Below are 15,502 nucleotides of genomic sequence, written 5' to 3' on the forward strand. Positions count from 1 at the left end.
CCCTTCGAATATTGTGTACAGTTCTGGTCACCACATACCCGGAAGGATGTGGATGTTTTAGAGAGCATACAGAAAAGGTTTACCAGGACATTGTCTGGTATGGGAGATTTTAGCAATGAAAAAAGGTTGGATTGACTGGGTTTGTTTTCATTGGAATGCAAGAGGTTGAGGGGTGCCTTATAGAAGTTTGTGAGATTGTGAATGGCATGGAGAGAATGGAAGTTTGAGGCTTTTTCCCAGGGTAATAGGGGGTAAGTACGAGGTTGACGGTGTGGGGTGGGGGGAAGTTTAAGACAGATGTGTGAAGCAAGTTTTTCACACAAAAGGGTGGTGAGTGCTTGCAACGGAATACCAGGGGAGGTGGTGGAAGCAGACACAGTAGCAGCATTTAAGAAGCACCTGGACAAATACATAAATAGGAAGGGAATAAGAGGAATATGGATCATGTAGGTGACAACGGTTTTACTATGTGAGGGTGAGATGTGTCAGTGCAGGCTTGCAGGATTGAAGGACCTGGACCTGTGCTGTATTGTTCGATGTTCTTCTGTTTCTCATCTTGTATCTGGCACAAGAATTCCAAATCAAGGGGATTTCAATATTTATATCACATCAGGGGAGACTGCCAGTTGGTTGGCAAGTGGTCTCTGATTAGTAGAGGCATCGCCAGGGAAAATATATTCATTAATATTGATTGACAGCTAACAGTCAAATTTGTTAAATTTTTAACCAAGTGGGTTGTTTCTAATTGGTCAGGCCCTGAGAAATTAACCAGTGGCCGACTGTCACGTACTTGATGAGTTGCAGTAGGAACAGAGCGTGTACATGTAATTTCTGTCTGTCAAGGGCCTGGTGTGTTATTACATGGAACTTCCAGCCCACACAAGGGCACCACACTGTGAGCCTGACGGACTACCTTAAACCGATTGTCGGCATAATTCCTCACACTCTTATCCAGCAAATGTAGTCCAATTGCAAACTCACATCTAATATCAGACACTGTGTTTTTGGTTTGATGTCACTATCTTTTTGTTGGTGAACACTATTTGTGTTATTACTGCACAGTAAGAAAGGGAAACAGACTTGTCTCGTGGGCCCATCAGCTTCAATAGAGTTAGGGTTAGATCAGTTAGTTTTAATTTTGAATCGTAATGTATGAAGAACTTACAATGATGTGTGTCCAAGGATCAACACATAATTATCCAATGGAATAATTTAGGTGGCATTATGAAATTATTTTACATTGAGTTAGAGTTACTGGTGGGAATTTGAGGAGGCAACAGCGATCTCAACTATTGTCATAAGCATATGTGACCCCAGTGCCACATCTTTTCAAGAATACTCAGTGTATCTTGCACAAATTGGGCATTAACCAAGCCAGCCTTGGTCCAGGATGAAGGACCCTGTGAGGGGTGGAGAGGAGTGTGAGGATGGAGCTGCCAGCCAATCAGAGCGGAGTTGCTCTTCTTGATTCAGCAGTGCCAGGAGTTAGGTGGTAGCTGTTGCCGGTATGACACATAAACGAGGCTTTGAATAAACAATGAACCCAGGAAGAAAGGTGAATGACGGTGGAAAAGGAGGAAGGACGGTAACTGGGTGGGGAGAGTTGGCAGGAAGTGGAGAAAGATTGGCTGTCAGTAGGCTATCCCCATCGTAACATTTAGCCCCTTGTTCAGGCACCAAGTGATTTTGAAAGAGGGCCTGTCTCCAGATGCTTGAAAGTAAACCCACGAGGGTTTGCATGGTGGCTTCCCCACGTGGTGGGTATTCTGTCCATCTTTCTATTTAACACCAATGGTGGTGGGACATTGCCCTTGAGTGAACATCAAGGCCGCAAGAGCACCATTGAAATGCCATCCTGCCATGGATTTACCAGGCTGGAGGTGAGAAGGTGGTGGCAGAAAGTCCTCCTGGGGGAAGGCACAAGATTTTGACCATTGTGTTAAAACACAGTGAAGAACAACATCCAACAGTAGAAGGCAATCTTTTATCACAGTAAGGAAGGGGTCAGTAAACTCATTCGTGTTTACATTTCCCATCCCCCATTGCCCAACACCATTATTTGGTTTTTCATGGAATGTAAAGGCTGGGAGAATCTTCTGCAATGAATGCTACGTAAGTTTAGGCATTATGTAAAGTGACATTCCTGCCAAAGTAGAAAGCAAAACAGATAGCACCCAAAGGATGTGGAGAGCTCACAACTCAGTGGTTTACTACAACATAAACCCATACGCCATTTCCAAGACATCCCTGCGCATGAGAGTCATTGCGTCCTACAGAACAGAGACAGGCCCTTTGGCCCAAACTGCTCCGTGACAACCAAAATGTCCATTCACGTCAACCCTGCACTTGGCCCATATTTTTCTAAACCTTTCTTATCCATGTATTTGTCCCAATGCCTTTTAAATGTTGTTAATGTACCTGCCTCAACCACTTCTGCTGGCAGCTTATTCCATATGCATACCACTCGCTACGTAAAAACTTTGCCCCACAGGTTCCCTTTTATTCATCACCTCTAAACGTAAACTGATGCCCTCTAGTGCTCATTACCCCAACCCTGGAAAAAAGACTGAGTAAATTCACCCTAACTGCGCCTATAAGATCCCCTTTCAGTCTCATACACTCGAAAGAAAAAAGTCCTAGCTTGTCCAATCTCTCCCTATAACTCAGACCGTTGAGTCCTGGCAACATCCTTGTAAACTTCTTCTGCACTCTTTCCAGTTTAATAACATTCTTCCTGTAGCAAGGTGATCAAAACTGAACACCAGACTCCAAGTGCTGGCTCACCAGCGTCCTGTACAGCTGCAATTTCCCAATGTTTATATTCAGTGCCCTGACCGATGAAGGCCAGTGTGCCAAAAGACTTCTTCACTACCCTGTCTACCTGTGACTCCACTTTCAGAGAACGTGCACCTGATTCCAAGGTCCCCCTGTTCCACTACACTCCTTAAGGCCCTACCATTCACCATGAAACTCCTCCCTTGATTTGACTTCCCAAAATGCAAGACCTCACACTTATCTACATTGAGTCCATTTGCCATTTCTCGGCCCACTTCCCCCAATGATCAAGGTCCTGCTGCAGTATCTGATACCATTCCTTACCATACATGATACTTCCTGTTTTAGTGTCATCTGCAAACTTACTGATCATTCCTTGGACATTTTCATCCGAATCACTGATATAGATAACAAGCAGCAATGGGCCCAGTACTGACCCCTGAGGCACTCGACTAATCACAGGCCTCCAGTCTGACAAGCACCCTTTCACTATGACTCTCTGCTTCCAACCATCAAGCCAGTTGTGTATCCAACTTGCCAGTTTCCACTTGATTCCATTTGATAACCGACCAGTGCAGCCTACCATGTGGAACTTTTTCAAAGGCTTTACTTAAATCCATATAGACTACATCTAACGCCCTGCCCTCGTCAACATTCCTGGTCACTTTATCAAAGAATTCTAACAAATTTGTGAGGCATGATCTCCCACACAAAAAGGCATGCTGACTTACCAAACCCTGTCTTTCCAAATGCAGGTACATCTTATCTCTCAGAATCTTCTCAAGTAACTTACCCACCACAGATATTAAGTTCACTGGTCTATAGTTCCCATGATTTTCTTTGCAGCCCTTCTTGAATAATGGCACTACCCTCCAGTCTTCTGGGACCTTGCCTGTGGCTAACGATGATGCAAAACAATCTGCCAGGGTCCCTGCAATTTCTTCTCCAGCCTCTTGCAATGTTCTTGGATATATCTGGTAAGGACCAGGAGACTTATCCATTTTTGTACATTCTAATCCATCCAACTCTTCCTCTACTGTGATATGAGTTGTCCCCAAGATGTGACCACTAACTTCCCCAAGTTCCCAAGTCTTCATGTCTTTCTCCATGGTAAACACAGAGGAGAAATATTCATTGAGGACTTTGCCCATCTCCTGAGGTTCTACACATACATGTCCACTTTGGTCTTCAAGGGGCCCTGTTCTCTCTCTAGTTATTCTTTTTCCTTTTGTAGGCTGAAATAACTTCTTTGGATTCACCTTAATTTTCTCAGCCAAGCTTATCTCATGGCCCCTTTTTTCTGTTCCCATTTCCTTCTTCAGTAAACTCTTGGATCCACTATATACCTCCAGAGATTCCCTTGATCCCAGTTGCCCGTACCTGAGCCATACCTCCTCCTTTTTTCTGGTCAAAGCTTCAATATTTCTTGTCATCCAGGGTTCCCTATTCCTGTCAATCTTGCCTTTCACTCTTCCAGGAATGTGTAGACTTTGAACTCTAGCTATCTCAGTTTTAAAGGCCTCCCACATCCCGGAGATCCCGTTGCCTGGAAACAAACTACTTAAACCAACCCCTGCAAGCTCCTGTCTAATTCCATCAAAATTTGCCTTGCTCTCATTTAGAACTTAAAACTGTCGACCAGTTTTGTCCCCCTCCACAACAATTTTAAAATTAATAGAACTACGGTCACTGGTCCCAAAGTGCTCCCGCACTGTCACCTCAGTCACCTGTCCTGCCCTATTTCCCAAGAGTAGGTCAAGTTTTACCCCTTCCGAGTATGACCCTCCATATACTGTTTGAGGAAATGCACTTTCCTGAACACACTTAACAAATTCCAACCCATCTAAGCCCTTAATGTTATGGCAGTCCCAGTCTATGTTGGGAAGATTAAAATCCTCTACTATGACAAGCCTATTTCTCCTGCGAGTCTCCCCAGTCTCCCTGCATATTTGTTCCTCTAATTCCCATTGACTATTTGGGGGCCTATAGTACTACTACAGTAACGTCACCACCCGCTTCTTATTTCTTAGCTCCACCCACAAAGCCTCACCGGACGATTCTTCAGTTATTTCATTTCTGATTCTTGCTGTTGCCAAATATTGTTTACCATTTTCTGTGTATCCCGGTATGTAAAAGGAATGTCCTCCTGTTCGGATTGTTGCCTTTGCCTTCCCTTCCTTTCCCTGCACACGTACTTTAAAGTTGCATCTTCCAATTTCAGAATATTTTGAGAAATACTTTGTGTAAATACCATCATTCTTGAAAACATCAGCACCTAAAGGCAAGGAAAGGGTAAGTAGCTGCAGACTAAGTGAAGCATGGAATAATTGCACAGTATTTGGATTGGCACTGATATCACTGATGACAAGTGTAAAGTCAAATTGATCTGGAAATTCTAATTTCAAATCCCAGTTGCTTTAATTGCTTTGTGAATTGTTATAAATGCAAAATATCATTTTTTTACATAATTTATTAATGCAAATGGAACTTTGGGAGTTAAAAATTGGTTTTGCGCTGATTCTCAGGCACTGTGTTTAGGATTCATGAGCTGCTCATTCCGAGTCGGGTATAGATACAAAACACATTAACCTTACCCTGCCATCTGATGTATATAGTGGGAACTACGTGTCCCCTGCACTGCTGACTGCCACTGCATTTTAGAGTGCACTGAGCAGTAAAAAGATGCTGAAGCCAGCCTTCTGTGGTAGAGGTGCAGAGGAGGAGAGACACCATGGATCTTGAGGGAATGGGGCCATGAGATCCTTAAGACCCATCCTCAGACGGGAGTAGGAGCAGGTAGCCAGGAAGGTTAATACCTATTGTCTGAATCTGAAGGATTCAGCAGGTTTTTTTTAATGTATTCGCTCATGGGATGTGGGTGGAGGGGGTGGGGGTGGGGTGGGGTGTGTGCATGGTGATGTGTCGAAAAATGCGAAGGATTCCTTTCCCATGTTTGACCTGAAGCTATGAGAACTCGTGGGGTCCACACTCAATGTACTCAATGCCCATAATCCCTGCAAGCACTGCTTCAAATGTAGAAACAGTCAACAGTTCCATCAGGCTGAATGTGCGATACATTTTATGTTCTGGAGGTTATAATTAGATACATGCACATAACAGACACTGACAGTACGAATATACATTTCATTTTATAGAGCCACATTATCAGTCTCACCCAGGCCATCATCAGAAAGTTCCTGTTCAATTGTTGGGCCAGTTGGTCGTTCAATAATAACCATTGCATTTGCAAACAGGACGGGTGAGAATCTCTGACTGACTTCTGCGTAAATTGTCCGACCACCAACCGAATCCTTTTCACTGATGTGCACAGGGGAACTTTCTCGTCTGCTGCTCGGGATGTCACTATGATACTTATAACCTGTTCGATGCCAGGATTCAGGATGCCATAATTCCAAGGACCTGCCTGGAATAAAAATATTTATTTTCAACAGCTGGATAAGTAAGAGCTTCTGCAACACCTGAATGCTTTCTCTAAATTCACCTGGAGAATATCTGCTCATTGAGGTAAAAACAATGACTGCAGATGCTGGAAACCAGATTCTGGATCAGTGGTGCTGGAAGAGCACAGCAATTCAGGCAGCATCCGAGGACAGGCAAAATCGACGTTTCGGGCAAAAGCCTCCTGATGAAGGGCTTTTGCCCGAAACGTCGATTTTGCCTGTCCTCGGATGCTGCCTGAATTGCTGTGCTCTTCCAGCACCACTGATCCAATATCTGCTCATTGCCCATCCCCAAGTGTCCTTGAGAAAGTGATTTGAACTGTTGCGCTCTAGCTAGGGGAGTGTTGCTACGTGAAGAAAGTACCAGGATTTTGACCCAGTGTTCATGAAGAAATAATGGAACAGTTCCAAATCAGGATGGCATTGACTTGAAAGGGAACTTGCAACTGAAGGAGTTCCTGCTGCCTTGGTCATTCTAAATGGCGGAGTTCTTGGATTTGATTGAAGGTATAGCCATGGTCTCGTTGAGTTGCTGTACTGTATCCTGTAGTTGTTCAATGCAGTCCAGGTAAGTCCCAGATTTACTTGCTGTTTTGTGCCTTCTTTGTTGGTATGAGCTTAGGTACTGGGAAACCTTTTACAAATGCCCTCAGTGTCACTTATTGGGGGAGAGAAAAATAAATGGACATGGCACCCACCATGATCAACACTGAATTGTTTAGCACAGTGAATAGGGAGCAGAAAGGAACAGAAGTTCAATAAGTGAATATTGAAAACCATCATGGAGGGAGTTCAGTGCAGGGAAGTATGAGACAATTCACTCCATCGCCAAGAAAAATTGATCCAAATAGTTGTGAGAATAGTAGTTGTGGGAATGATCTAGATGGATCACATTGTACTAATGGACAGCTACAAGAATGTCAGCCTTCATTTCGAGGGGCTGGAATATAATGGTGTGGATGTTATGATCCCAGCGGTGTAAAGCTCTGGGAATACCGCATCTGCAGTATTACTTTCTCCCACCAGGAAAGATGGAATAGGTTCTGAAGAACGGGCATTGGACTCTATTTCTCCCTCCACAGATGCTGCTAGGCCAGTTGAGTTTCCCAGCAATTTCAGTTTTTATTTCCAGCACAGATTCTTTATGATGTTCCTGTTGTGATGAGGATTAAATAATGAGGAAATGTTTCATAGACTGAGGTGCTTTTGTTTGAACTAGAGACGATTTAGAGTGATTTATTCTGAGTGTTCATGGTGATTAAAGAATTTTATTGCCTCCTTTGGGAACATCCAAACAAAATGAGGGATCAGCTGTAAGGGTCAAAGCTAGGAAGCACACAAGAACTAATTGAAATTTAGAATTTTGGGTATTTGCTGCTCAAATAAATATTTCAATACTGAGAACACTGAATATTGAAAGGCAAATATGTCAAGGGGTTTGGAACCAAACTGAGTACATTGATTTAAGATACAAATCAGCCATGGTCTCACTGAATAACAGAAGTCATTTAAGGGACTGACTTGTCTTTCTTATATGACATTGAGGCACCATTGATGTACTCAGGAATATCAGAAATAAGAACATCAATCATACCCTGCCATTTGACCAATTCATGGATGATCTTCTATCTCAATGCCATTGACCTGCACTATCTCCATACCTCTTAATGACTTCAACATCTGGAAGTCTACCAATCTCTGTCTTGAGCATAGTCCCCAGCACTTTAGTGTGTTTACTACCCTTTACTCGAAAGTGTGTCGGCAAAATTGAGGTGAACTCAGAATTGTTTTCGCTTTTGGTGCCTCCATGGGTTCCCAAGGCTCTCAATGGCATTGAATGACCCTAATGCCCATGTCCTCACCAATGCATTGGCAGCTGTACCATGCAGAAGTGATACATTTCAAATTGTAACGTAACTATTTTGTTTCACTCCATGTGTGCTGTGTACTCAACTGGCTAATGGCAGAGATCATGTGAAAGACTGCACTGTATAATTGTCGAAATAGAGGATGGTTGAGAGTAAACATGCTGCTGTCCAATGACTCTGCTGGAAAACATGATTAACAATGATACAATGTACACTGCAGAACATAAAGAATCAAAGGAGACATTTTGATCCCTACCTATGCAGTGCCAGGAATGTTCAGACGGGCTGTACGTGTTGTACTATCAGCCTTAAAGTCATTGTTGTTGTACACGTTTCCACTGGGGTCATATACAAACATTTCTGGTGTCTGCTTCTGCCATGTAATTACAAACAACATGTGGTTCCCAATGGTCTTATCGACGAAAACTATTCCTTTCAACCAAGGTCATCTTCAACCTTTGTTCCAGAGCTTTCAAGCTGGAACCAAAGAAATGGATCTATTGAATTTAATGTTAAGTTAACAAAAGGATAATGAGAAAGTCATTATCTGAGGGAAAACAGACCTGAACTAACTGTTGACTAATGTCACCATTTCCTGATACTATTGAAGAGAAGGCATCAGTTAATCCAGTTGCATACACATTATCTGTGGCTGCAAACTGTTGACCCCCTAGAGAATGGAGAGGGTAAGAAAGTTATAAACATGGATCAAATACATGGTCAATGGGCAATGCCAATTGAGACTGAAATGAAGAAGGAGGCATCAGAGATTTCTGCAATGTGACAGTAACTGCCCAATGTCAAATTGTTTGGAGTAAAACATTGAACACGATAACATTGATTTTAATCCTGTCTGATTAGCAGGAACAATGTCTGGTTGAGGGAAGAAGAATTAAAATGGCAGTGGTAGCCATTATGTTCTCATTACCTGCAATATTAACAGTTAGCTTGGAGAATCAAATCTGACTGACTAGAAATATGGACATGTCCATGACTTTTATTGGATATTAAAGTTGTGCGACATAAATAAATTGACTTGGCTAATTTCCTGTTAGCTCTACTTATGGACAGTGCCAGGAGTAAAGTCCCACCAACTTCCTGTTGGAGTCTGCCCAGTAATTGGAATGCTCTCAACTGAAATTCCTTTATCCAGTATTTTCATTGAGGGCCACCCAATTCATTTTAAACCTGTTACCACTTCCACCACAATAAACGTTGGGAGCAGAACTCAAAACAACAAGGCTTGTGGTTGTGTTCCTCTCCCAAGAATTCATGAGAAATTCTTTGTGTTCTTATTACCTGTCAATGTTGACATCTGTTCCAGCTCTGTGGCTGCATTCGGTCCTAATGCTATCGTGTGGATAACTGCACCACTTTGTTCCACCTCCGAGAAACAACTGCTTATCCCACTGTCCTCCCCATCAGTCAGCAAAACAACTTCATCACCATTTGTAGCACCGTCGTCACCACCAAGTACCTGCAAAGCCGTTAAGTTATTGTCAACGTGGGAAAACTGAAAAATAAAATGAGTTACTAAAGTTTGCTGAAGCATTTCAGCTTCTACCTGAAAACCAGCCTGGATTCCTGCGCAGATATTTGTCCCTCCATTAGCTGTTGTAGGTAGCAATTGGACAAGTTGATTCCTCACATCTTCATTATCAATCACTTTCAAATGTGATTGAATAGTTGCAGTATTGTTAAAAGTGACTATTCCAACTTGTGATTTTGCTTCAATGATCTGAAGTAAGAATATCTCCGCTGCTTGTCGGAGTCTGCTAATACGATTCTCCTGTTGAATTAAAAAAAGACAATGTAATATGCAGCTCACTGCCTTTTAGCTGATTTGTTTATCATTACATTTAAAGTAATATTGATAAAAATTAATTTAAAGTTAGTATTAAGCATTCTGCTTTGCTGGAGATAGTGTGTAAATTTTTTTTGATGATTGTTTTGGCTGCATTAATTCAAGCAAATGTTTCCTTTTTACAGATGGGATGTGGGTGTCATTGGCAACAGCAGTATTTATTGCCCATCTTTAATTGCCTTTGAACTGAACGACTTGCTGGGCATTTCAAGGGTAGTTAAAGTCAACTACAGTCTCTGAGACTGGAGTCACATCTGCATCAGATAACATTGGCAGATTTCCTTACTGAAAGGCCATTAGTTCCTTATTTACAACAATGATTGCCATTTGTTCAACTGGCCAGCATCTACTGCCCATCCGTAGTTGCACGTGAGAAGGTGGTGTTGAGCTACCTTCATGAACTACTGCAGTCCACATGCTGTGGCTTGACCAACAATGCCTTTAGGGAGGGAATTCCCAGCATTTTACCGAACAATAGTGAAGGGACAGGAATATATGTCCAAGTCAGCATGGTCTATGATTTCGAGGGAACCATGAACATGTTGGTGTTCCCGTGTCTCTGCTGCCCTTGTCCTTCTAGAAGGAAGTGGTCATGGGTTTGGAAGGTGCTGCCTGAGGATCTTTGGTGAATTTCTGCAGTGCATCTTGTAGACAGTATGCACTGCTACTACTGAGCGTTGATGGTGGATGGAGTGGACGTTGTGGATGTGATGCCAATCAAATCAGCTACTTTGTCCTTGATGGTGTCAAGCTGCTTGAGTGTTGTCAGAGCTGAACTCCTCTAGGCAAGTGGACAGTATTCCATCACACACCTGTCTTGTGCCTTGCAGATGGAGTCAGGAGCATATCTGGACAATTGTCAGATAGATACCAGTTTTTCACTGTACTGGAAGAGCTTGGTTAAGAAAGTGTCAAGTTCTGGAGCACAAGTCTTCTGTACAACTGTTGGAATGTGGCCAGGGCCCATAGTCTTTGCAATATCCAATGTTTCCAAACATTTCTTGATCTCACATGGAGTGAATCAAACTAGCTGAAGACTGGCATCTATGATACTGGGGACCACTGGAGGAGATCCAGATGAAACTTGGTATTTGTAGCTGAAGGTTGTTGCAAATGCTTCAGCTTTAACTTTCACACTATGTTGGATTCTTCCAAGATTGAGGATGGGGATATTTGTGGATCATCCTCCTCCCACTTAGTTGTTGAATCGACCACCGCCATTCACAACTGGATGTGGCAGGACTGCAGAGCTTTGATCCATTGATTGTGGGATCACTTGTGCTGTTTGAATTACAAGTAATCCTGTTTGGTACTTTCACCAGGTAGACACCTCATGTTCAGATATGCCTTCAGCTGCTCCTGCATTCTCCATTGAAACAGGATTGATTCCCTGGCTTGATGGTAATGGTCCAGTGGGGGATGTGCTGGGCCATGAGGTTGTGAATTGTGCTGAAGACAATTCTGCTCCAGGTCATGGCCCATAGTACCTCATGGATGCCAAGTCTTGAGTTGTTCAAAGTCTGTCTCATGTAGCACAGTGTTAGTACTGCACAACACAATGGAGGGTGGTCTCAATGTGAAGGTGGGACTTCATCTCCACAAGGATTGTGCAGTGGTCGCTCTTACTGATACTGTCATGGACAGGTGCATCTGCGGACAGCAGATTGGTAAGGATGAGGTCAGGTACATTGATTCCCTCACCGCCTGCTGCAGACCCAGTCTGGTAGCTTGGTTCATTAGGACCTTACCAGTTCGATCAGTAGCACTGCTGCTGAGCCCTCCTTGATGGTGGACATTGAAATGCCTCGCCCAAAGTACATTTTGTGTCCTTGCCTTCGTCAGTGCTTCCTCGAAGTTTGTTCAACATGGAGGAGTATCAATTCAGTAGCTGAGGGAGGACATACATGGAGATGCACTGCATGGAACCCTTTGGTCCAACCCATCCATGCCAACCCGATTTCCAAACTTAATCTCGTCCCATTTGCCAGCACTTGGCCCATATCATTTCCTAAACCCTTCCTATTCATGTACCCATCCAGGTGCCTTAAATGTTGTAATTGTACCGGCCTCCATCACTTCCTCTGGCAGCTCATTCCATACACACACCATACTCTGTGTGAAAAAGTTATCCCTTTTGTCCCTTTTAAATCTTTTCCCTCTCTCACTAAACTTAACTCCTCCAGTTCTGGACTCCCCCAACCCAGGGAAAAGACCTTATCTATTTACCTTACCCATCCCCCTCATGATGTTATAAACCTCCAAAAGATCACACCTCAGACTCTGATGTTCCAGGGAAAACAGCCGCAGGCTATTCAGCCTTTCCCTACAACCCCCTGACTCCCACAGCTACCTGAATTACACCTCCTTCCACCCTGCCTCCTGCAAAAATGCTATTCCCTTATCTCAATTCCTCCGCCTCTGCTGCATCTGCTCCGTGGAGGACCCGTTCCACCACAGAACACACCAGATGGCCTCCTTCTTTAAAGACCGCAATTTCACCTCCCAGGTGGTTGAAGATGCCCTCCAACGCATCTCATCCACATCCCATGCTTTCCCTCCTCACCACTATCTGCTTTCCACAAAGACCATTCCTTCCGAGATTACCTGGTTAGGTCCAGCCCCCTAACAGCCCACCCTCCTCGCTCGGCATCTTCCCCTGCCACTGGAGGAATTGCAAAACCTGCGCCCACACCTCCCCCCTCACCTCCATCCAATGCCCAAAAGGAGCCTTCCACATCTATCAAAGTTTCACCTGCACCTCCACACATGTCATTTAATGTATACGTTGCTCCCAATATGGTCTCCTCTACATTGGGGCGACTGGTTGCCTACTCACAGAGCGCTTCAGAGAAGATCTCCAGGACACCTGCACCAATCATTCCCACCGCCCTGTGGCCGAACATTTCAACTCCCTCTCCCACTCCGCCAAGGACATGCAGGTCCTGAGCCTCCTCCGTCGCCACTCCCTCACCACCCAATGCTAGGCGGAAGAACGCCTCATCTTCCATATCGGAACCCTTCAACCCCACGGCATCAATGTGGGCTTCACCAGCTTCCTCAATTCCCCTCCCCCTCACTTTACCCCAGTTCCAAACTTGCAGCTCAGCACTGTCCTCTTGACCTGTCCCATTTGTCAATCTTCCTTCCCACCTATCCACTCCACCTTCCTCTCCGACTTATCACCTTCACCCCCACCTCCAACCACCTATTGCACTCTCAGCTACCTTCCCCCCAGCCCCACCCTCCTCCCATTTATCTCTTCCACAACCGAGGCGCCCAGCCTCATTTCTCATGAAGGGCTTTTGCCCGAAAAGTCGATTTTTCTGTTCCTCGGATGCTGCTTGACCTGCTGTGCTTTTCCAACACCACACTCTCGAATGCTATAACTCTAGTATGTTGGATGGATCGGTTTTTGTCCAATGTTTGCAGGAGAGTTTCATGACACAATATGTCGAAGGGCCGACATGAGGGGAGGCCACACTGGATCTGGTGCTTGGTAATGATCTAGTGATAGGTGAGCACTTTGGACAGAGTGACCATAATTCAGTTAAGTTTAGTTTAGTGATGGAAAGGGATAGGTACATGCCACAGGGCAATAGTTATTGATGGGGAAAGGGGAATTATAATAGAATTAGGCAATACTTAGGAGGCATGGAATCGGGCAGCAAAATGCTGGAGTTGGGACATTCGAAATGTAGAGCTGGTTTAAGGAACAGATATTGCACATCTTTGATAGGTATGTCCCTGTCAGGTAAGGAGGATGTAATTAAGTAAGGGAACCGTGATTTATTAAAGAAATCGTATCTCTTGTTAAGCGGAAGAGAGAGGCTTATGTGAAGTTGAGGCAAGATGGTTCAGATGAGGCGATAGAGAGTTACAGATTAGCTGGGAAGGATTTAAAGAGAGAGTTAAGAAGAGCAAGGAGGGGACATGAGCAGTCTTTAGCAGGTAGAATAAAGGAGAACCCGAAATGTTTCTGTAGATATGTGAGGAATAAAAGGATGACTAGGGCAGGAATACAGCCTGTCAAAGACAGAAGTGGGATTTTGTGCCTGGACCCTGTGAAGAATGGAGAGATGCTAAATGAATATTTCTCATCTGTTTTCAATCAGGAAAAGGAGAATATTGTAGAGCAGAAGACAGAGAAATGGGCTATTAGACTTGAAAGGATTGAGGTTAGTAAGGAGGAGGTGTTATCAATTCTAGAAGATGTGAAAGTAGATAGTCTCCTGGCTGGATGGGATTTATCCAAGGATTCTCTGGGAAGCTAGGGAAGAGATTGCTGAGCCTTTGGCCTTGATCTTTGAGTTGTCATTGTCTGCAGATTTAGTACCAAAGGACTGAAGGATTGCAAGTGTTGTGCCCTTGTTCAAGAAGGGCAGCAGAGATGACCCAGGTAATTATAGACCAGTGAGCCTGATGTCTGTTGAAGGAAAAGTTTTGGAAAGGAATTTAAGAGATAGGATTTATAATCATCTAGCAAGCAACTATTTGATTGGAAAGTAATTAACATGGATTAGTCAGGGCAGGCCATGTCTCACAAACCTCATTGATTTCTTTGACAAGGTGACCAAGCATGTGGATGAGGGTAGGGCAGTTAACGTGGTGCACATGGACTTCAGTAAAGCCTTTGATAAGGCAGGCTATTGGAGAAAATGTGGAGGCACAGGATTGAAGGTGATTTAGCAGTTTGGATGAGAAACTGGCTTTCTGTATGAAGGCAATGAGTGATAGTTGATGGAAAATATTCAGCCTAGAATCCAATTACTAGTGGTGTGCCAGAAGGATCTGCTTTGGGACCACTGCTGTTTGTCAGTTTTATAAATGACTTCGACGCAGGCATAGATGGATGGATAAGTAAGTTTACATATGACACTAAAGTCGGTGGAGTAGTGGACAGTGTGGAATGTTGCAGGTTGCAGGGAGACTTGGATAAACTGCAAAATTGGGCTGAGAGGTGGCAAATGGAGTTCAATGCAGATAAATGTGAGGTGATTCACTTTGGGAAGAATAACAGGAAAACAAAATACTGGGTCAATATAAAGATTCTTGGTAGTGTGAGTGTGCAGAAGGATCTTGGTGTCCATGTACATAAATCCCTGAAAGTTACCACCCAGGTTGATAGTGCTGTAAGAAGGCAAATGGTGTGTTAGGTTTTATTGGTAGAAGGATTGAGTTGCAGAGCCATGATGTCATGCTGTAACTGTACAAAACGATAGTGCAGCATCACTTGGAGTATTGTATGCAGTTCTGGTCCCCACATTACAGGAAGGATGTGGAAGCATTGGAGAAGGTGCAGAGAAGATTTACCAGGATGTTTCCTGGTCTGGAGCGAAGGTCTTATGAGGAAAGGCTGAGGGACTTGGGTCAGTTCTCACTGGAAAGAAGAATCTAGATTAAACTGGTGCTGGAAAAGCACAGCAGTTCAGGCAGCATCCGAGGAGCAGGAAAATCGATGTTTCGGGCAAAAGCCCTTCATCAGGAATAAAAGCAGAGTGCCTGCAGGGTGGAGAGATAAATGAGAGGAGGGTGGG

The 15,502-nt window shown here is 43.9% G+C and overlaps 1 pseudogene; it reads right to left on the bottom strand.

Moving 5' to 3' along the window:
* Positions 1 to 8,360: 8,360 nt before the first annotated feature.
* LOC122554702 overlaps positions 8,361 to 15,502 on the bottom strand; it is a 75,309-nt pseudogene continuing 68,167 nt past the window's right edge.

Source organism: Chiloscyllium plagiosum, chromosome 11 (genome assembly GCF_004010195.1).
Source record: "Chiloscyllium plagiosum isolate BGI_BamShark_2017 chromosome 11, ASM401019v2, whole genome shotgun sequence".
NCBI lineage: Eukaryota > Metazoa > Chordata > Chondrichthyes > Orectolobiformes > Hemiscylliidae > Chiloscyllium > Chiloscyllium plagiosum.